The sequence below is a fragment of the Micropterus dolomieu genome, linkage group LG08 (assembly GCF_021292245.1).
Source record: "Micropterus dolomieu isolate WLL.071019.BEF.003 ecotype Adirondacks linkage group LG08, ASM2129224v1, whole genome shotgun sequence".
NCBI lineage: Eukaryota > Metazoa > Chordata > Actinopteri > Centrarchiformes > Centrarchidae > Micropterus > Micropterus dolomieu.
The window spans coordinates 2361026-2384980 of NC_060157.1; the positions used below are offsets into that span (position 1 = coordinate 2361026).

Consider the following 23955-nt stretch of genomic DNA (forward strand, 5'->3'; position numbering starts at 1 on the left):
TTGAGGCTGTAACACCAACGTGTTGTTTTCAAATTACAGAAATGTGAGGCCTTGCGCCGTGGAAAGGAGTTTTTGCTCTCTCTCTCTCTCTCTCTCTCTCTCTCTCTCTCTCTCTCTCTCTCTCTCTCTCTCTCTCTCTCTCGTCTCCTTTCCTTGTCTTTTCTCTCGTCTCCTCTCTCCTTGTCTCCTCTCTTGTCTCCACTCTCCTTGTCCCCTCTCCTCGTCTCCACTCCTTGTCCCCTCTCCTCGTCTCCTCTCCTCGTAGCCTCTCTTATCTTCACTCCTTGTATCCTCTTTTGTCCTCCCCCTTTGTCTCCTCTATCCTTGTCTCCTCCACTGTCTGCTCTCCTGTGAACTCTCTTGTCTTCCTCTTTTCTCCTCCGTTGTCTTCTCCCTCGTGTCCTCTCTCTTGCCTCCTCTCTTGTCTCCGCTGCTTGTCCCCTCTCCTCGTACCCTCTTTTGTCTTCTCTTGTCTCCTCTCTCCTTGTCTCCTCCCTTGTGTCCTTTCTCTCGTCTCCTCTCTCCTTTACTCTTCTCTTTTCTCTCGTCTCCTCTCACCTTTACTCTTCTCTTTTCTCTCATTTCCTCTCTTCTTGTCTCCTCTCTCCTTGCCTCCTCTCTTGTCTCCACTCCTTGTCCCCTCTCCTCATCTCCTCTCCTCGTAGCCTCTCTTATCTCCACTCCTTATTCCCTCTCCTTTGCTCCACTCCTTGTATCCTCTTTTGTCCTCCCCCTTTGTCTCCTCTATCCTTGTCTACTCCACTGTCTGCTCTCCTGTGAACTCTCTTGTCTTCCTCTTTTCTCCTCCGTTGTCTCCTCCCTCGTGTCCTCTCTCTTGCCTCCTCTCTTGTCCCCGCTGCTTGTCCCCTCTCCTCGTACCCTCTTTTGTCTTCTCTTGTCTCCTCTCTCCTTGCCTCCTCTTTCTTGTCTCCTCTCTCCTTGTCTCCTCCCTTGTGTCCTCTCTCTCGCCTCCTCTTGTCTCCACTGCTTGTCCCCTCTCCTCGTACCCTCTTTTGTCTTCTCTTGTCTCCTCTCTCCTCTCCTTGTCTCCTCGTCTCCTCCTCTAAGTGCAGATGTACTAACATTATCGACGCCTCTGCTCTGTCTCCTCCCACGTACACAACACAAGGACCCTGAACCAGAAGCAGCTAAAATGAATTCAGCCCTCATTCATTTTATTTTTAGACCTGTGATTTTGCTGCTGTGACGTCTCTAAAACACGTCAACATCTCCATCGATCCACCTCAGAGCGAACTGAATGTTATTTCAGGTTTGTATTTTATTTTATTTTTTTACCTTTACTGTTTTCTAACTGAAATGCACTTTTGGAGTCGTAGCTGAATTTTCCTCCACAGACATCTTCTACCTTTTTGACTTTTTATCACAGAACTATTATATTTTCTATCACAGCTTGTTAGCTTGTATACTGATAATAAAGTATAAGCGAAGGAGATAAAAACACCTGTGGAAGTGTAACAGTGGTGGAAGAAGTATTCAGATCCTATACTTAAGAAGTAGTAGTAGTTGTTAAAAGTACTGCATTGAAAATGTTACTTGGGAAATGCATGTAAGCATAATAAGAAAAATGTAGATTATTATTCATCATGCATTAATGTAAAAGCAGGATTTTACTGCTGGAGCTCATTATGAACTATTTTCTATCAGACTGCAACTAATAATTATTTTCATTATGAAATAATCTGTTGATTATTTTCTCCATGAATCGATTGATTGATTGGTTTGTAAAGATTCTGCTGTCACAGTTACCCAGAGCACAAAATGACGCCTTCACAACGCTTGTTGAGTCGAAGCAACAGCCCAAACCTTCAACATAATTAACAAACAATCCATCCATCGTCAGCCGCTTATCCCAGCTGGCATCTGGAGAAAGGCGGGGTACACCCTGGACAGGTCGCCGTCCATCCCAGGGCATTAACAAACATTCGAATTATTAAAATAATTATTAGTAAAAGCAGCAAATCTTGAAGCCGGAACCGTGAAATGTTTTTGCATATAAAAATGACTGAAATGATCAAAATAGTTGCCGTTTAATTTTATGTTAACCGTCTCATCGTTCCAGATGTATTTGTATAAACTGTTGGGAGTTTAATTTATAACAAAACATCATATATGTGTGAAAAAGTACAATATTTCCATCTGAGATGTAGTGGAGTATAAAAAGAAAGTGACAAGAAAAGAGTTTTAAAAAGTACAAATACTAAATCTAAGTTGTACTTAAGTACATGTATTCATTTAAGCTGACGCTTTTATCCAAAGCGACTTAACAATTGCTATACATGTCAGAGGTCGCACGCTTAAGGGCTTAAGTGTCTTGCTCAGGGACACAATGGTGGATGGGTCACAGTGGAGGGGATTGAACCCAGGTCTCTCACACCAAAGGCAGGTGCCTTATCTATTACACCATCACCACCCCATAGTAAATGTACTTAGTTACTGTCCACAACTGGGGTGGACCCTGTGTAGGGCACTAAAATCACTGTTTGGGCACATTTTCTCTTAATTCAAACCAGATAATTAAACCCCTGAGCTGAAATGCTTCTCTGCAAAGCAGTGGGCTTGTCGGATTTGTAATATACGGAACCAGAACTCATTTTCCCTGCTTTTATTTCTCTCTTACAGCAGCAGCGCTCTTTCTTTTTGAACTATCCCTGCAGGTTTGTGTCCAGCAGTTGTAATTCCCCGTGGTCGCCAGCAGAAGTCGCCCCGCTTCAGCTTGTGTTGAAGTGATGACGCAGTTTTAAGTTCAGCTTCCTCAGGTCAGATGTAGAAGAACATCAGGAGGCTGAAATGTATTTTCTCCTGGTTAGATTCACTGCAGCAGCTGTACGGTGGCGACGCGGCTCCCGAGTCAGTCCAAAAAAGAAATGGTACTGCTCTGCACAGCTGACGAGTGTCAGCTGTAAATACATCGTCCTCCACCAGATATCACCATGGTGACAAGGCCAAGAGCTGAGAGATCAGCTGCTGTAGAAACACCAGTTGCTATAGCGACAGCCAGGATTGAAGAGCCAACATGGCCGTCAGTCAATATTCATGGCGAGTTTATTAGAAAACACACCTCGGCCACAAACAGGTGGCTCAGAAAATGTCATCAAATTTACATCTTTAAAAAGTAAATAAATGCAGATAAACGCCTTGAAACTGCAGGAGCTGACCTTTTAAATTCCTGTCTCACCGAACTACATGCAATTTTCTTGTCATTTCTGCATCCCATGCACAGAGCTGCATCCTCTTGAAGTCGGCATTTAGAGAGCAGTAATATCATAAAGTAAGTCAGTATCACATTATTCCATGCAAGACCACTTGCTAATGTAATGGTAAGTGGTCTGTATTTGGAAAGAGCCTTTACGACCACACTCGCCCCGTTCACACGCTGAGGTGCCAACTGCACATCAGAAACGGAAATTAATCACGGGAGAAATTTGTGGTTCAGTGTCTTGCCAAAGGACTTCTCTGCTGTTCGACATGAACACCGGAGGAGCCGGAGTGGACGACCGAGCCACAGCTGCATTCAGGTGATACAGGAGGCCGTGTCTTTTAACAGGTCTTTTTTTTACAGCAGACATTTTGGTTTGTCGCCGTAGTAAAAGCTCAGTTTATAATAATAATAAAAACACCTGTTGGCTCTGTCCTGTGTTTCAATTTCCTAAAAATTATAAAAAGAAAACCTGGACTGCTGCCATGGCTCAGAGTCATCAAATTTAAATCTTTTACACCTTTAAAAAAATAAATAATTCAGATAAACATTTGCTGCAGAAGCTGACCTTTTAACTTCCTGTCTCACCAAACTACATGCAGTTTTCTTGTTATTTCTGCATCCCATGCACAGAGCTGCATCCTTTAAGTCGGCATTTAGAGAACAATAATATCATGAAGTCCGTCACTTTTACACCTTTTTAAAAAATTGCAGATGAACACCTTGAAACTGCCGGTGCTGACCCTTTAACTACCCGTGTAACCAAACTACATTCAATTTTCTTGTCATTGCTGCAATCCTCAGAGATCCTTTCGAAGTCAGCATTCATAGAGCAATAATATAAAGTACGTCACTCTCACATTATTCTATGCAAGACTATTTAATGGTGAGTGGTATTTGTAAAGCGCCTTTCCAACCACTCAACACTACATCACATTCACACTCTGATGTGCCGAGGCAAAGGTGCCAACTGCACATCAGAAACAGAAATTAACTCATTAACACACCGACGGGAGCAATTTGTGTTAAGAGTCGGCTGAGTGAAGGCGGAGGTGTGGAACCAAATGCAGACCAAAAGCGAGGATGCAGTTCAAAAATATTTATTAACTCAAAACTCAACTTAAACAGGCTTCCACGGGAGCTGGAGGCAAGAAACAAGACAGAACAGAAACATTATCCAAAGGTAGGATCCAAAAACACAGATGACGCAAGGACGTGACAAAGACTGAAGAAGCAAGCAAGCATACAGACACACAGGAACTAACGAGCGGGGTAGGAGCAACACAGGTGAAGGGAATTAGGACTGATCAGGCACAGCAGACACACAGTGAATAAGACAGAGTGTAACAGCAAGGAAACCAAAAAGACTACAAACACAAGCAGACGCAGATCCAAAAACAAAGGCAGAGGTAAGAAATAAATCATCAAGACAACAATATACTAACTAACAACAGGAACAAAGCTAGACAAAAACACCAGGCACAGAAGACTACAAAATAAAACAGGAAGTAAAGTTCACGGAACACACAAGGACAGATCTACCAAAGTAAAACATGGAGATAAAATACTAAGGACAAATACACAGACCATAAGTAATAAGACACAGAAGTACATCGACCAAGAAAAACACTAAACATGAACTAAAGCACAGGACTAAGAACTACGATAAGAGACAAGACGGTTACTAAGAACACTTAAAGCGAATGAACAAAATAATAAACAAGACTACAAAACTCCAAACCACGACAATATCAAATAAACAAAGGAAAAAACCAAATCCTAACAATTTGAGGTTCAGTGTTTTGTCATTTCTGCCCTTTGACATGCAGACCGGGGGAGCTAGGGATTGAACCACCGATCTTCCTTCTGGTTAGTGGATAACCGCTCTACCCCTGAGCCACAGCTGCCCCAATGGTGCATTCAGGTGATCCATAAGTAGGCTGTGTGTAATATTAGGCCCTTTTCACAGCAGACATTTTGGTTTGTCGTAACAGGACAAATACAGTTTATATTAAGTGCAAATTTGAACATGTCCAGAAAATGATCAAAAGAAATCCTGACTTGCTGCAGGAGTTATGAGCTAATTCACCAGTCAGGTGCCATTAAAACCATCGCAGAAGCAGAATCATTAAAAAAGCTCCAGTCAGAGCTCAAACGAACGAAGATGAAATCAGACATTTGTTAATGTGAGGAAGGTCACAGCCTGTTTTCAGCTCTTCACTTTAAGTCACCGCTTCGTGTACGTCAGCGTTTATTCATCAAGTCTGTTTATTTTTGTTTTCCATCCTCTCTGAGCCTGCGTGCTTGATAGCAGGGCCGTGAAACTGCAGCAGCTAAACGGTCGTCTGCCCGCCAGCTGTCCTTCTCATGTTAAAGCTCACAGATTGTCATTTGTTTTCCAGTTTATCAGTGAGCTATAACACTTCGTCAGCTGTTGGAAGGCCTCTGTTTCACACTGTAAAAAAATAAACTACAAAAACATCTTTAAAAAACAGTAAAAAGTCTGGCAGCAAAAGTTGACTTACTGTCAAATAACAGTAAAAATGTTGTTTTACAGAGAATAGTTTTTTAATTACAGATATTAACTGTAAATATTTTCTTCATTTTTACAGTCCAACTGTTAATAATAATAATAATAATAATAAAAACAATTTTGAGTGTTAAACAAATGTAAAGATATGCATTGCGGAGCGGCTGTGGCTCAGGCGGTAGAACGGGTTGGCCGTTAATCGGAAGGTGAATGAGTGTGAATGTTAGTTTCTGTTTGAGCACTTAGGCTCAGTGAATGAATGTGAGTGAATGGTGAATGCAGATGTAGTGTAAAAGTGCTTTGAGTGGTCAAAAAGACTAGAAAGGTGCTATACAAGTATAGAGCATTAAACATATTGCATAAATACCTTTTAAAATTACATAATTTAAATATTTTCATACAGTATCTTTTGGTCAGAGGTGGAAAGAGTACTAAAATATTGTACTTAAGTAAAAGTACTGTTACATTGATGAATTTTTACTTAAGTACAAGTAAAATTACAAAAATGTACTCAAGTAAAAGTAAAAAGTGGCTCACTTAAAATTTACTCAGAGTAAAAGTTACTTTTTTAACCACATGGTACCTGCCACCTATTTCCAGCAAAAACGCCTAAAATAACAAAAGAAATCAGTAATATCTCCTCAACCATTTGGCCTAGATGCTTAATTCTGGTCTCCTTTGAAAGGTCAGAAGCAGAGGAATATAAATCCATTGTACATTAACACATTTATTTTACCATTACAGACTACATGGAGATGCAATGCAGAAAAAATAAGATATTTTCAACCTCGCCTGGAAAAAAAGCTACATTTTAATTCAATAAACCATCAAAACCATCATAAGGTAGATTATAATGCACCTGAATATCTTCTAATACACCTGGAATACAACTGTAACTGTAAATTTGATTATAAGAAACTGATATACAACAGTTATTACACAATCTCTCAAAAATATACCAGGCGAAGTTCCATGTTTTGGCCATATTTACTGTTTATATGTTCACTTTTATTGGGAGTTTTCTTCAAAACATTATTTCTCTCCAAACAACCACGTTCCAAATAACATAAAGCTTCCAAAACATTGAAATATTGATTAAAAACAGTCAATATTCCAAAAGCAGTCCCACGCTTTACAGGCCACAGCTTGAGAACAGAACAACCTGCGGGGCTTGAAGTGGGCTCTTTCCAGTGTTTCCCATACATAGGCTTTACTTGGGCGGCCGCCCAGGTAGATTAACAGCCGCCCAAGTAAATTTGGCGACACATTGTAAAATTGTTATCAGATTCTATCGCTCTGTCCTATCAAAGAATGCTACCTTATGTTTTCTCTTTTCCAATCCCATAAAGGAATAACTCTCACAGTTTTATGACGTCTTCTGTTTTTTGATTATATTATAACATCATTTCAGAGGTAGCGTATTCTGATAGACTAATTATTATATTCTTTTTGATATTGCTGACGATCTGTCTCGACGGCATGCCCAACATGAAGTTTGCACAGATTTATGGGCGTGGAAACAGACCACGCTTGCCACCCTCCCTGGTGGTTGAATCTTTTTATATAAAATCTATGGTTGGAAAGTGTTTTGATTTTCTTTTAAAATAAATTTTTTTGAAATAAACAGTAATTAAGTATATGTGTGTTTAAAATGCACAATAATATGTAATATATAAAATATAGGCTAAATAATTACGTTTGGGTGTGAAATTAGCTTCCTGCTCATCCAGCGGTCTCTTCTGGGGCGCTGGAGAGATCGCCCATGCAGCGCAGCAGCGCAGCCAAAAACTGACACAAGATTTGCCCATAGAAACAGAAATTAAGCCAATCGGCGTCCTCAATTTTAATGCCTGCAGGGCGCTCCAGGATCTGCCCCAACAAGCACAGTCAGTCGGTGGTAGAGGGACACGTGACGTTGTTGACAAGATGAATGTGGAACTCAAGACCGACGCAGGCTTTCAGCCTCGGCTAGCTGGATGCAATGATGTAAATGCCTTATTTTGCTTCCCATGCTTGCTTTTTAGAACGGCGGGGACGGATACAACTGTTACAGGAGGAAACGACACGATACATTTATCTGAGAAGAAACACGAGTGTACGAGGGCACATATGGATAACGCGGTGAAGCTAGCTATGCTAGGCGGACTTTTCATGACTTTTGCACATTAACACAGTTCAACACTGCTGGGGGTTCAACTGTGTGCACATTTCACAAAACAAAAACCAAGGTCAGCCATATTTTTTGTTGACGCATCCTGCACCTGGAAAGATTGAGGAGAATTCTGACCTCCAGTTGTGACTGGAACGCAGCACTGCACCACTACTGGGAGCAGCACCCAGGATTGACCTTGTGTAGCTGTGGGGTCGTGTCCTTTCAAAGGAACTGGGAGGCACCATGTGTTTCTGTTTTCCCATCATGCTTTGATTTCCCCCAAAGCTTTAGCATTAGGCGTTTTCAGACTCAGCTGTCCACTAAATTTATGAACTCAGCAGAGCGTCTCGTCTCCACTAACTGCAGACTCTCGCTGTGTCTCCAAATGTCAGGGCTGCGGCGGTAAGAAGAATGTTTAAATAACTATTTAATAATAAAACAGTGTCTATATTTAGCCTCTCAGTATTCAAATGTGTCTGTTTATATCATGCAGGATAAAATTGTGCCAGAGGGCAACGACTTCATGAATTAAAACAAATATTAAATAAATATCTCTTTAGATTATCTATATAGATTCTAGAGAAAACAGACAATGTTTACTTGGCACACTTCCAGTTAATATTAAGTTATTAATATTAAGTTATTAATATTAACTGTCAGTCTGTGCGCAGAAAACCTGAAAATACAAAAATGTGAAATTTGTAGGTATACGTAAATGAACTCATATGGATAATTAGAATTTCCAATAATAAATTCATAACTAAGATTTACTTGAAATGGTTTTAAATTAAGCTTTTTATTCAAGGGATTTTGTATATTGTCTGGTATTACCAAATTACATAGCTATTTTTAAAGGAAAATTCCTAAGAAATCATTGGGAAATAACTTACTCTGAAATAAAGTGGCACTGAAATCTCCTTCAAATTAAGTCCTCCCCATTTATTAACATATTAGATTCAGCCAAATTGCAATATTGTATATATTCACTTAAGTAAAAGTACAGAAATATTAACAGTAAAATATTCTTTAAATTATTGAAGTACAAATGTTTGTTGATCAGAATGGTCCCTTTCAGAGACTTATATTGGAACACATTTTATAAACGGATGTAGGCCTGTCCCCGACTAAGGATTTATATCGTCGAATCAGAATTGTCTATTGTGGGGGTGGGAGGGTGGTGGTAACATTAGTCAGTGTAACTTACACTGTGCATTTACAGCTAATCTGAGTCTTATGTTGACCATTTTCTCTCTGCTCGTCCTGCCATTCACCAGTCTTGTGCTGAATTTTGCAAGTCAAGTCTCTGAGCTAGAGTCCAAGTCAAGTGTCAAGTCTTTGATTTAGAGTCCAGGTCAAGTCTCAAGTCTTTAAGGTAAAGTCCAAGTGAAGTCTCAAGTCTTTAAGGTAAAGTCCAAGTGAAGTCTCAAGTCTCTGAGCTGGAGTCCAAGTCAAGTCTCAAGTCTCTGAGCTGGAGTCCAAGTCAAGTCTCAAGTCATTGAGCCAGAGTCCAAGTCAAGTCTCTGAGCTAGAGTCCAAGTCAAGTCTTTGAGCCGGAGTCCAAGTCAAGTCTCAAGTCTCTGAGCCGGAGTCCAAGTCAAGTCTCAAGTCATTGAGCCGGAGTCCAAGTCAAGTCTCAAGTCTCTGAGCTGGAGTCCAAGTCAAGTCTCAAGTCATTGAGCCGGAGTCCAAGTCAAGTCATTGAGCCGGAGTCCAAGTCAAGTCACTAAGCTGGAGTCCAAGTCAAGTCTCAAGTCTTTGAACTAGAGTCCAACTCAAGTTTCAAGTCTCTGAGCTAGAGTCCAGGTCAATTCTCAAGTCTCTGAGCTAGAGTCCAAGTCAAGTCTCTGAGCTAGAGTCCAAGTCAAGTCTCAAGTCTTTGAGCTAGAGTCCAAGTCAAGTCTCTAAGCAAGAGTCCAAGTCAAGTTTCAAGTCTCTGAGCTAGAGTCCAAGTCAAGTCTCAAGTCTTTGAGCTAGAGTCCAAGTCAAGTCTCAAGTCTTTGAACTAGAGTCCAACTCAAGTTTCAAGTCTTTGAACTAGAGTCCAACTCAAGTTTCAAGTCTCTGAGCTAGAGTCCAACTCAAGTCTCAAGTCTTTGAGCCAGAGTCCAAGTCACGTCTCTGAGCTAGAGTCCAAGTCAAGTCTCAAGTCTTTGAGCTAGAGTCCAAGTCAAGTCTCTAAGCAAGAGTCCAAGTCAAGTTTCAAGTCTCTGAGCTAGAGTCCAAGTCAAGTCTCAAGTCTTTGAGCTAGAGTCCAAGTCAAGTCTCAAGTCTTTGAGCTAGAGTCCAAGTCAAGTCTCAAGTCTTTGAACTAGAGTCCAACTCAAGTTTCAAGTCTCTGAGCTAGAGTCCATCTCAAGTCATTGAGCCGGAGTCCAAGTCAAGTCTCAAGTCTCTGAGCTGGAGTCCAAGTCAAGTCTCAAGTCATTGAGCCGGAGTCCAAGTCAAGTCTCAAGTCATTGAGCCGGAGTCCAAGTCAAGTCTCAAGTCATTGAGCCGGAGTCCAAGTCAAGTCTCAAGTCATTGAGCCGGAGTCCAAGTCAAGTCTCAAGTCATTGAGCCGGAGTCCAAGTCAAGTCTCAAGTCATTGAGCCGGAGTCCAAGTCAAGTTTCAAGTCTTTGACCCAGAGTCCAAGTCAAGTCTCAAGTCTCTGAGCTGGAGTCCAAGTCAAGTCTCAAGTCTCTGAGCTGGAGTCCAAGTCAAGTCAAGTCATTGAGCCAGAGTCCAAGTCAAGTCTCAAGTCATTGAGCCGGAGTCCAAGTCAAGTCTCAAGTCTCTGAGCTGGAGTCCAAGTCAAGTCTCAAGTCTCTGAGCTAGAGTCCAAGTCGAGCTAGAGTTCAAGTCATGTGTCAAGTCTTTGAATTAGAGTCCAGGTCAAGTCTCAAGTCTTTAAGGTAAAGTCCAAGTGAAGTCTCACGTGGTTACAGTGAATGTTGTATCACCTGCTGCGTTCAATCCAAGCTGCTCATAAAACTGCAGAGCTATAAGGGATTCTGTAACTGTAACCTGTTTTTCACTTACAAAGCACAACCATGTAACGTGCAATGCATTTAATGAGTCAACACACCACCAGATTCTCAAACCCAGGGTAACATTAACTAAATAAAACTGTAACGTCACATGATCAACAATAAACCTGTAACCTGTTTGCAGCCGATGCTAATAATTAACATGATGGCAGCCAGCGGGACGTAAATGATTACATTAATCGACCACCACAAGTAAACAAACGCTCATTCATCTTTTCATAGCGAACGACAGTCGGAGTTAACCTCCCGTAGGTCGTAGCTGAAGCAAGAAGCAAGCTAACGTTAGATGGCCAATGCTGAGCTAAACGTTTTCACTAACCTCAAGTTACTGAACCTATTTTGCGTTAAGCGCTTCTTTGTTTGGGTCTTGTTGTATGAAGTTGTAAAGCCAAAGTTTATGCTGAATGGCGAGTCCCTGTCTTTGGTAACCACATACCGACACATCCACACACACATACAAGCTACACCCACACATGCGCATTGACCCCCTTCCTTGAGGGTTAAGGTTATAACTTAAGATTTTTTTTTTTTTTAAACATTTATTAAAAGCTTCTTTGTTTTCACATTTTTATTTACAGCATTATGTTGAGATGTATATTGTAATAGGCTCTTCAACTACTCGTGGTCAGCCCTAAATGGATCACAAGTTTGTTTGATTTTTGTAGAAAGTCTAAAACTGTAAAGTAACTCGGATAAATGTTGTGAATTTAAATGTACAATATTTCCTTCTGAATGTAGTCATGTAGAAGTTTAAAGTAGCATAGACCCATTAAATTCACAGAAAGCAAAACTCACAGCAAGGAAATTTAAATGTTCACAGTTTACTGACATTGTTTTTTACATGAGTTCTGGGTGAAGTTAAACTTCCATCAAAAATCTCTCTCATGGACATCGAGATTGAAACGTCATGTACATTTGTGAGGTCACAAGGCGGCATGGAAAAACAAAACAGAAATACAAAACGCCTCCCTGTCGCACATAGGGTTGGGTATCGAGAATCGGTTCCAAGTTGGAGCCGTTACCAAATTTCCAAGAACCGTTTGGATTTTGTTTCTAACTTTCTGCCCATTTCGGCTCCTGACTGAACTGAAGTGAGCATTTTACAGTTCATCAAAGTGCGTCTTATCTGCCATTTGCCACAAAGCATCAAGAAGAGAGTCCTGGACTGTGGCGGACCGCAGCAAACACTCCAAAGTTTGGCTTAGCTTCACTAAAAAACTGCAACAGCTGCAGTCAGGAGGTTTGGTGCGAGGGAGGAAGCAGCTCCGACATGACGAAGCGTTTCCTTCAACATGGCGTGAATCTGAAGGAACGCGCCGTGTCGCGCTCTCCAAGCTACAATGATACAGCTAACGCTAACAGTAGCAACGTCTCAGGTACAAAACACAGGTGGGCTGACGTTCACCTTTTATACTGAAGGGAAACCAACGATGGCTACAGATGATTCAATATATATTTTTCTCAAGTCGCTTTCATACAGAGATCTTGCAGTAAACATGGAAAGAAAATATGCTGCATTCGCTCATTCACACTGACCAAACGCTGCCAGTATAATCCCGCATGGCAATCCTGCTTTCCGGAACCAGCAGTGTAGAAAAAGACCATTACGCGTAATTCAATGTTACCGGCTCCGAGACGGATCAAATCTGACCCCCTTTTCCGGCTCTGTACCTTTCATACAGTGTGGCAAGTCGGCATATTGCCGTAATAATCCCGGACAATAAGGCAGTGTGAAAGCGCCCTTAGATACGAGTCCCCAGAGACGCCCCTCTAGTGCTGATAAGATTCGTGGTGAAGGGGTTTGAATCAGAACCGAGATTCAATAAGAACCGGAGTCTATAACTAGAATCGGAATCAGAATCGATGTAATTGAAATGATACCCAACCCTAGTCGCACACCACCTCCCTGTCTCATCTTCTCATCACCTTCCTGACATCATACAGACACAAACCTGAGCACAAGACGTTACAATGCAGTTTTACAGAAGGACACAGTCCCTCAGAGCTGACCAACAACAGACTGCAGGCCAGCAGTATGGCAACTAGACCTCTGATTATTGCACACAGCCCTGAAAGAAACAAAGACAATTTAGGATTCAGGACCAAGTTCACAAACGTTGAAGAGCATACACCTCACACCCACTCAGATTCATTCTTTAAAAGGAATTATTCAACATTTTAATCTGAGAGTGAGACAAGAAGATGAATATTAATCTCATGCCTGTGTGTTAAATACAGAGCATGGTTAGCCTAGCTTAGCATAAAGACGGGAGCCTACCAACACCTCTAAAATCTCACTAATTAACACGTTTATATCTTGGTTAATCTGTACGTAAATATCAACGTGAATACATCAGTTTGTGTGAGAACGATTTCTTTTCAAACAACTCCTTAAGTCTTGTTGTCATGTTCAGGCTGCCAGGTTTGGTACTGTTGAGAACATTTCTTAAGGGGCTTTGTTGAAAGCTTTGTAAGACAGGTCTCGCTTAGAGTAATTTAGCTGACCCCATAAGTGTTTTCTGACATTCTAGCTTTAGGTATTTCTCACATGGACTTGTCCTTGTCAGGGAGACAACAATAGACTGATTAGTTAGAGACAGCAGTTCAGGCGTCAGGCTAGCAGGTATCAGACCCCATCCACATTACTCCGTTTTAGTTTACAAACGGAGAATTAAAACGAATACGATCTGTCCACACCAGCGTTTCCGCTGCCTTTTGGAGTTGAACGGCTACATTAAAACGGCTGGGACCCGTTCAGGTGCACTGGTAAACGGCGACATGCACAGTACAAGTGTAGGCAGATGAGTGTTATTTGCACGGTACAGAATATTTTAATAAAAATATGATGTCAAAAACCCGGTCAGCAGCATCATGTTTCTGCTTTGCAAGACCCAATCAGAGAGCCGAGCGTGAGCGGTTGCGTCATCGTTTCTCCTCTATTTTGGCCTGTATTCACTAAAACGCCCTCCAGAGTTGAAATGCAGAACGGGGTCGGCAGCGTTTCCAAACTTCTCCGTTTTAGGTCCTCGTTTTCGTCGTTGTAGTCTGGACGGGAGGTGCAAACGTAGCAAAAGGTCTCCGTTTTAATTCGGAAACGCAGTAGTGTGGATGGGGCCTCAGTGTTCTCTGGGAATCTTACAAGGTTGAGTCCTGCAAGAATGTTTACAAGAACTCACTGGCTCCACAGATTAGAGTACAACTCATGGATAGTAATAGATTCCAATGTGATGAAGCATTGGAGTCTAAACATCAGATCAGATAGATTTGTTGTTCTAAGTTAAAGCCAGCTAAAGATGACCTTATAGAGAAACCTCCAGGCACTAGGGTGAAGACAGAAACATAAAAGGAACCGAAAGACGTTATCCTTCAGATTTGGCGTTGGAATTTGACGTGTTCACATGTTGTCTGCTGGCACTGTGTCTCCTTAACAATGCTATGTTAAGTCTTTATCATTCTCCAAAACTTCTTCACACCTGAACCTGGCTCACAATATTTTCTTCAACAATGGTACCATCGTGCATGCACCAAAACCAAAACCTATGCTCACTGACTTTATCTGGCAACTTGCGCTATATAGGTAATGGATTCACTGTGTCATTCAAAAAATACTTCCCCCTTACAACTACAAATTATCATTTTTGCATGTCTGTTTGCGGATGGATTAAATAAACGAGGTACGGCATGTTAATCCGTGAGCTTTAGAGGCGTTCTCACTCCCACGTCGTCACATAAGGACGCATGATCAAGACCCCTTGGTGTCAGTTTGTAATGCCATAGTTCAACGCACTTGTGGAAGCCCTACCGTCATCTATGAACGCTAAATGGATGTGTAAAGTAAACAACAGACTCCAGTCAGCTGGGTGAAAGTCTGGTTTTTGGCCCTGCGTCCACCCCAACCACGTCCTTTTACTCTGACTCTTCAGCTATTTATATCCTACACCTGCCTTCATAAATTATGCTACAGGGCTTTCCCCACTGCGTTGAACTATGACTAAGGGAAAAGTCAACATTGATTCATTTCAGTGAAGTTACGCAAGTAGCAATACTTAGAAGTGTTACTTCAAGTCACGTCAGTAATGTAGTTATTTAAACCCAAACCATGATCTTTTACTAAACCTAACCAAATTGTGACGTTTTACAGTCTAACAGGAAGTGGCATATTTATTATTGCTAACTTGACCGCAGAGCCGTACACGTTCAAAAACAACCCAAAAGCGTACCCTGGCTGTTAAAAACCACGCCAAGGTGTCTTGATCAGGAGTCTATAGATTTAACGAGTTGGAAGTGAGAATGTGTAGTTTGTTAGGAGAATTTCTGAACTTTGGACAGAGCCAGGCTAGCTGTCTACCCCTGTTTTCAGTCTTTATGCTAAGCTAGGCTAAGCACGTCCTGACTCCATCTCTTAAGGTGAGATTGATATTCATATTTTTATCTGACGCTCAAAAAGAAAGCACATGGCGCATTCCCCCTAAATGTTAAACAATTGAACAATTGCCAAATAGATGAAAAAAAAGAAATATTTAAAGAATCACAGTTATTACATTACCTAAAAACTTATTTCCCTTTTTTAAATAATTCTAAGAGGTCAGGGTCTCACAGGTTCTGGCAAACCACATAGATGCACATTTGAAACTAGCTGAGATAAGTAGTTAGTTCGCTGCATGCTTCACAAAATTATTCATATTTTTTGGTCAATCTTTGTTGGTCAATCAAATTCTGCACAAGCATAATTATTTGTCTCCATCCACTCAGGTTTAATTTAACAGATTAGATAATATATGTGGTTTTAGAGCATCTTTTCCTCTGAGATTGTCAAAATAAAAGCCCAGTCTGGGGACAAAATGAAGGACATTGACTTTAGACACTTATAGACACTTCAGGCAATCATTGAAATGCTTGTTCTGTGCTAATCAGGAGTTAGCATGCTAGGTTTAGACTGTGCTAAAAAAGCTTGTTTATGCTAACAGTTGCTTGTACACTAACATCTACGTACATACACTAGCATAGCAGGGTGTTGGCGAGAAGCAGAAGTAATCTACTCAAGGCAAAATAAAGCATATAAAAAGTAATATGGTTATAAAATATACTTTTACGTCGTACAGTGATTGCTGTCCTAGATTGTCCACAAACCAAAATTACACTCTATCTTTGGCTAAACACTACTGACAAGTTAGTATCAAACTTTATATTCTTTTTCTTGCATGACCACACACACACACACACACACACACACACACACACACACACACACACACACACACACACTCACACACACAAGCATAGTTTAGAAAAAGAAACCCTTAAATATATTCATTTGATGAGTCCAACTTCATGACCTGAAAACTGTCCTCGGGATTTCATGTCCCCAAACTTGACAGAATACGAAAATAAAGTGACATTTTCTTATTTTTAACAAAATTGCATTGAACAGTTTCACCATTTTAACACATTATTACATTTAACCCTGATGAACATTTCTCAGATTAATCCAAACACCCACTGCTTTCAAAGGTGCCTGTCATCATACATACTTAGAGCAGCCCAGTGTATAATACCACTAAGGGTAACTGATGAACTCGTGTTGTTGTGAGCCGGTACTCCTTCACTCTTTACACATAGAATAAGGTAACGGACTTGATTTTAAAAGAATCTGATCTGATATTTTTTTTAAAAGAAAGAATAAACCGACCAGAATTCCATCACTGAATCTGACAGGCTGGATAAAAGTTAGTAGATGAAAAAGGTTTCATCATTTGGTTGTGGTAGCTGCTGATATCTCATTTTGTAACCAATTTGTATGATAGTGATATGTACCAAGTCTCTTTCATCTGTTACCACTTCAGGTGTGGTATAGGTAGTTAAGTGTGTTTTCACAAATGTCAGGAACTGAAACAATTGTAAGGATTAGAATGAGAAAGTTAGAACAATATGATATTTGCTTGAGAAGTCTGAGAACAACCTGTCAACTCAAGGCCAATTTATGCTTCTGCGTTGTGCCTGCGCGGTAGCCTGATGCGCACCTCCCCAAAAATGTAACTACACGTCGCGGCGACTCAGACTTCAAGAACTGTGATCGGTCGACTTGGTAGATTCGCAATTCCTCGTACACATTTCCGATTTGTCCTTCGTCATCTGCCTCAACCGGTTCAAGGGTCGTACATACCATCTCCTCCGGCGCCTTCTCATGTTTCTGAGTTTTGGTAACTTCACTCTTGGTAACTGCTGCTCAACATTGATCTACTCCAACTCCAACATGATCTGCTCAGTTTCCGTCGCCACTGTTTGTAGCAGCCTACACCAACGAAGAAGAAGAAGAAACTCAACACAGTGGAACATAGAATCCCCACTAGCGTTTTGGCTGGGTAATTGTAAAAGTATATACGCTCACGATGGCACATACCCTACGACTAGACTTGGTGCAGAAGTATAAATTGGCCTTAAGTAGGAAGCTACAGCCAGCAGTTGGTTAGCTTAGCTTAGCATAAAGTCTGGAAATGGTGGGAAACAGCTAGCATAGCTCCATCTCAAAGGTAAATAAAATCTGCCTACCAGTCCAGCACGTTATGTCTGTCCAATATCTGCGGTCCATTGGGTTCTACCAGTCGAGCTGGCTACCTTCCGGTTTAGCTCTCCGCTAACTCGAATGTGGGTAAAATGCTAATCGTGCAGCTCTTCTAGACTTTCCAAATGTTTTCGGACCAAATAGATAAAATTCTTGAAATTAAAACGGGTCATTTTGTGGGGGTTGTGACTCTCAAACAAAAATTATCCACAGTTTCACGGTTGCTTCTTTCACTATGTAAGTTAATGAGAAAATGGCTTGGAGCACTTCCTGGGGGTTTGGAGGAAATGCGATACTACCAAACTAACCAGTCACAGTTCTTGCGGTGCCGCAACGTCTAGTTACATTTTTGTGTAGGTGCGCGTCTGACTTCAGTGTACCTATGGCGTGCATTCGACCCAGAAGAATATATTAGCCTTTAGGCTAACTTTCTCCCTGCTTTCAGTCGTTGTGCTAAGCTAACAGATTCAAGCTATATTGTAGCTTTGAATTTAACCTACAAACATGAGAGTGGTATCAATGTCCTTATCTAACTCTCTGCAAGAAATTTCAAACTACTCCTTTAAATATAATGAATAGTGATTTCTAATTCATGACAAACGGCACACCAGGCCAAGCATCGTTTGCTAGATGTGTAAATCATCATCAGACAGCTGTCATCACTAAATGCAGCAGAATACTAGGAACCAACTAGAAGAAACCCAGTGGCACACAGTGCTGAGACTTTCTGTCTCTCTGAAGCGTCTCATTTATTTACACTCCAAGGCTGTGAGAGTGCAGGTAGATTCAAACGGTAAACCACCCAGGAAAAAACGGCGTAAGTGGCGACTGAAAAAGAACAACAGTGTCTTAGGGGATTTAGAGGCTGTTTGATCATAAAGGTGCAGAAATCCTCTAACAAGCTTAAAACGAGCAGAACCTCCCAACAGTTTTGTAATATCAGAGTCGACCTTAACATTTTATGGCACAGAGACGGAAAAAAGGCAGTAAAACCAGAAAAGGAGATGGAGACACTTTTCCACAAGGCAACACAACCGATGGTGTGATATTTCAGACCAGTCACAGGCGGTCTGGTGTGTGAAAGATCCAACAAGTCCACCCTGTGAGTCTGTTAACGCTGCAGAGTCTGAAGCTCATGCAGCTCATGTAGTTTCCTCCTACTTGTACAAACCTGCAGAAACTCAGTTTCTACAGCAAGTGTTGGATTAGAGGTTCTTGTCACACGGTAGAGTTGGTTTAAAGTCAGTTCAGATTAAATCAGTTTCTCCAAGGTTGCTTATGATTTTCCACACTGTGATGTATGTTCAGTTCAACCTTTGCTGGGGATAGCTTGTTGGTGATTTTTCTCCTGAGCCCCAGTAGTAGCGTTGGCCACGTTTTTCAGTTCTCCCGTTGGAGTTCTTGACCTGTTTGAAGAGACACTTCAAAGTAAATGGTAAATGGACTGTACTCGTATAATCTGTAGTCTTCTGACCACTCAAAGCACTTTAACAGTAAGGGCCTGTGTCCAGCTGAAAACGCCACCTGCTGATCTGAAAACGCCTAGCTGGGAGCGCTAGGGTGCCTTTTGGACGGCGCAGGGTTTTTTTCGAGACACTGTGCTATGATACATAATTTCCGTGGAGGCGATGTGTTGCAAGTAGGGTAGCCTACTTAATTTTAGTGAACGTAAAAATGTCACCACAAAGTACGCTAGGCCTGCTTGCTCTGGCCCTTGCTCTGCATGAAGAGAAGGCTGAAACATGAGAGCACAGACGTGGGTTCATATTTTGCAGGCGAGGAAACACCTCGGCGAGGAGGCACATCGTTTCGTTCAAGATCAGACATGCTCGGTGCGTGTTTGTCCCACCCCTCCTGCACTGTGATTGGACGGCTGGGTGAAAAGTGACAGTGACGAGCGCAGCTTTTTTCCCATTTTTACCAGCTTGGAAAAACGTGGCACTCCTATTGGAATCAACAGAAAAAAACGCTTTGGTGGACACGGGCCCTAAGTCAGAACTTTCTGTCAGACAATAAATAACATGACTGAGATCCAGATTCATTAAGATTGCAGTTTAAGTCTAATTTAATTGTATTTTTGAAATTAGAGTTCAATTAAAGATCAAATTATGCTCTCTGTGTCATTTGACGTTAATTTCCTTGTTTGCTCATGTCCTCGAGCATCCATTTAATTTTCATATTGCATATGTACAACGTAAAAGGCCACCAGACACTAATATTACCAAACCCATTCTGCAGCTCTATGCAACTTTATGCCTCTTTTATCTCATCATTTTGTATCTCCACCTTCACATCGACTGTATGATTGCATTTGGCTCCCTCTGGCTCTCGCTGTTGCTAACAAACAAGCTCTTATACAGTATGCTATCTCTGGAATGCTTTTGGTTGTCTCACTTTTTGAAAAAGAGATCTGGACCTCAATGAGACTTCCTGATTTTAAGTAAGTCATTACATGAGCTAATGAGCCATCTAGCTAGCGGGTTTTCTATATAACATCTAACCCTCTGAGTAAATAAGCATTGTTTTGTGACACCGAAGGCTGTGATTACTTGGACAGACTTGGAATGACAGTAAACATGATGGCATTAAAAACGCGTTGTGAGCGTCTACCATTACAGGAGGAGTAAGCGATTCTGGGGAGATCCATTTTAATGACAACTACCATGACACAGAATGAACTATGACACCGAATGTAATGTAACTAGCGTTCGCTAAGGTGTGGGTTAGCAAACTGTCGCTACAGTTGCTGCTGCGAAGCTAACATGAAGATAACATGCAGAGTGGGCTCTTTCAGGTTTAAATATATAATTTTATCGGTGAGGACAAAATGTATGCACCCCACAAAGTGATCAGTGCTGCTTCACTAGGTGTGCCACGGATCACAAAACCCATGGTTCGGATTGATCCGGGGTTTTGTTAGGGTTCAATTTATTTTAAAATCCTCTACTTTGGCTCTGATGTAGCCGCCTCTCTATGTAATCACCACTCTGTAGTCTTGCTCAATGTCTGATTGGTTACACATCACAAGTAAGAGCCTATCAACATTTGCAATACGGCAGCTGCTCCGGCGAGGATCGGAGCTGTGTGCTGAAGAGAATTTAGCAGATGTTACTAATATCTCAATATTTTTATCTCTTTCCACAAATGCTTCCTTTGAAAAGATTCCAGATCCACTACAATAGTTACTGACTTGTGTCATGTGTGTGGATTCTGTGTGTTCTTGCCACACAAGCCTGCGGATACACTGTTAAATACAAGGTGATTTATATGTAATTGGTAGATTCATGATCTGTCACCGCAATATTGAGTTAAACTCAAACTCATCTTTCTGATTTAGTCATTTTAGTGCACATATTTTCACTTCACGTAATCCTTTAATGAATCTGGACCCAGGTTTGCTGAGTTTCGATTGGAGAATTCGCCTCAATCAGCTGAAACCAACAGTGGGATTGTGTGTCAGAGGTTTTCCCGTCAGACAGTAGTAACCGATAACAGAGGGCTGGGACATAGCTGGCTGTCGCTCTCCACTCGTGTCCCGTGAGTCAGCAGCTCCTCTACTGTTGTCCAATCATCCAGCAGCTTGCTGTTCCTCAGTCGGTTCTGCTTCATGTGGCTCAGCTCCAGCACCGTCTGAGACGACAGCGACCCCTGAAGGCCCCCAGCCTGCTCCTCCCCCCCTCCTCTCCTCTCTCTGTGTTGCCGCGACAGCGCCAGGTGGCGTCTCCTCTCGGTCCGGCTCCAGTACCGCCCGGCCCATCGGCCGTCCTCCCCTTCCTCCTCGCCTTCCCTCCCGCCCTCTCCTCGCACCTCCTCATCTGTTGTGACCTCACTGCGTTCCCTGGCCAATCGGTAAGCTCGGGCTCTGAGCAGCTGGTTTCTGACGGACTTCTGATTGGACAGTCTGGAGCGGGGAGAGGGCGGCGAGTGAGGGGGACGTTGTGGGGCTCCCAGTGTGCTGTAGAAAGGAACAGAGGAGCCTTTAGGGTTCCCTGTGCGATTCCCGAGAGTCTGAACGCCTCGCCATTCTGACGCTCCGCTCGAGCCAGATCCAGGACTCTTAGAGAGGGAGTCCTCCTCTCTGCTCCGGTTTGTGCCCTGGCTGTTTCTCTGTATGCTCTGATGATTGGTCAGACTGGTTCTGTCTATGCTGAGGTGACTGGTGGGATGAGAGTTGCTGGGATAACTGGCCCTGCTCCTCGGCCCCAGCATGTTGTTGGCTGTACCCGGTTGGCTGTTCTGGAGTCTGTTTGGATCCGCCATGTTGGGGTGACTGGCCCTGCGGCGGGGTTGTCCTTCACTCAGATCTGTTATTGTTCGACTTCGCACCGGAGCCTCTATTATCCTGCCTCCTCCCTGTTGCTGTTCCAACCACAGTGCCCTCCGCTGGCAGGGCTCAGTATGACAACCTGCAGAAAGAAAGAAGTAATCAGGTCCCGAGTACTGACCTCTCCAAATGCATAAATCTCCATTTAGGCATTAGTACAAGAACTTCTTGCTGCAAAGGGAAACTGCACTCAATGCCTAAAAAAACTGCGACGTTGGACACCGAACAGTTCACCCACACTGTGGAAGTGTCTCAACAAGGGACCTGTAGCTTCTTGGATCTTAATTCACACAACTGCCAAAGGTTAATGTTCTGCCAATAAATACTGCATTCAAGTTCGTCCCAAAGTTGTCCAATGGATTAATGTTATACTACGGTATGTTCTGTGCTTTCAATTCAGAAGCATGCAGCAACAAGCCTGCGAAACTGAAACGTCAACAAGTAAAGTTAAGCCAAGTTGCTCTTGTTGCTGACCAGCTGGAGATATTTTAAACAGACAGCTTAAACATTGGTGATGAACTCTGATTGCTTTACTGTACCTAGCTGCTGTTTCTAGCTTATCATGTGTGCCTAGTTAACAGCAAGACAACTCTGGCTGCAGGGAGCAAAAGCATCATGGTGCACCTCACTTTTAGGATCTAGTGTGATCGCCAACTAGGATCTCAGTGTAAGTATCTTCAGATTAGCGATATGTCAAGCTTCCCATATTCAGGGAAGTGTGTCCATACTTGTTGAATTATATCTACTTGCTATATTCTAACTGACGACCCTATCCCAGACTTTTTAACAAAACCAAGCCTTAAATATACAGTAGATACTCACATGCAAACCTTTAAGTATGTTCCCTGACAATCATATACTATAAGTATGTATAGACCAAGCAGGAACTTCCGGGATCTGAAAAGTGAAGCCATTGCTGAAGAGCATTAAACCTGCATTCTCTCTAACGGCCAGCAGGGGGCGACTCCACCGGCTGACAAAAGAAGTCTGATTGCATTAGAGGCTATGAGAAAATGTTTCTACTTCTCAGCTGATTTATTTCCTCAGTAAACACTTTCCTGATGAGTTTATGGTCTCAGTCGCTAGTTTCAAGTCTTCTTCAACACAGCATGATGTTCATTTAGTAAATTATGGTCCCATTTAGAGGCTCTACTGCGGGGCTACCTTGTGATTGAAAGGTCGCTACCATGGCGACCTGTCAATCAGGATAGAGGCTTCACGTATCCGCTGCTCTGTGTACGTTTAACTATCCGTGAACTTGTTTTTGGGTTCTGTCAGTAATTTTGTCTTTTGGTCGACTAAAAATGTTATCAGCGTTCGGTTGTACTTAAAGTCACGTTGGCTGTTCTTCTTTCTTCATTTGTTTTAAGCCTGTTTGTCGCTAGCCAAAATTAGCATCCCAATTAATATCACAGTTAACGTGAATTAGAAATGCACAATCCAAGATGTTGACGGGCACAATGCCAAACTGGAGGCTTCAAAACCAAACCAACGGGGGACATCAAGGTGGCTACGTTAACTTCTTTTTTACAGTCTATGATCTGGACTCAAAGATCCCTAAAATTGTAACCACTAACTAGATGGATAGATAAGGAAATGATTTGTAGAGCGTTACTAACCAATGGAAGGGGAAGGCGGGGTACGGTGGCGAGGTAAGGTGGGACTCCTCTCAGCTCTGTGGAAGTGAACTGTTGTGGTCGTGCTGTTACCCACGGTGCAGCGGGACGCCTGTGGTGCTCCGGAGTGAGTCATCTGAGACGTCTCTGGGATGGACTCCAAATCCCAGCGTCCTCTCTGCTCTCGAGGGGAGTGGCCTGAGCGAAGATGGTGAGTTTGTCGGTGGGCGTGGCTTCCATGAATCTTATGCAGTCGTCTGTGCTCCCCGGTGCTGACGCTGTGGAAGCCCGAGTCGCTGGGTTCAGAGGAGATCAGGGACTCGGAGGAAGAGGAGGAGCCTTGGGAGGAAGCGGTGTGACCTGGCAGCGACGACATGGCGTCTGTCTCGGCCTCGGAGAGAGCCATCCTGTGGTGAGGGCTGTCAGGTCCACATCCCAGCCCGCTGTCGAGCTCACTCAGTGGGAGGTATCCAAGAAGACGATCAGACCGCCAAGGAGGGCGATAGTCGGACTAAAGAGAAAGTAAG

The 23955-nt window shown here is 42.4% G+C and overlaps 1 long non-coding RNA gene across 1 annotated transcript in view; it reads left to right on the top strand.

The window, feature by feature from the left end:
• Positions 1-4554: 4554 nt before the first annotated feature.
• Positions 4555-23955, top strand: part of LOC123974654 — a 30740-nt gene continuing 11339 nt past the window's right edge. Inside the window, exon 1 of the long non-coding RNA XR_006825900.1 lies at positions 4555-4626. This is a non-coding gene — a long non-coding RNA (uncharacterized LOC123974654). The remainder of the gene's footprint in view (positions 4627-23955) is intronic.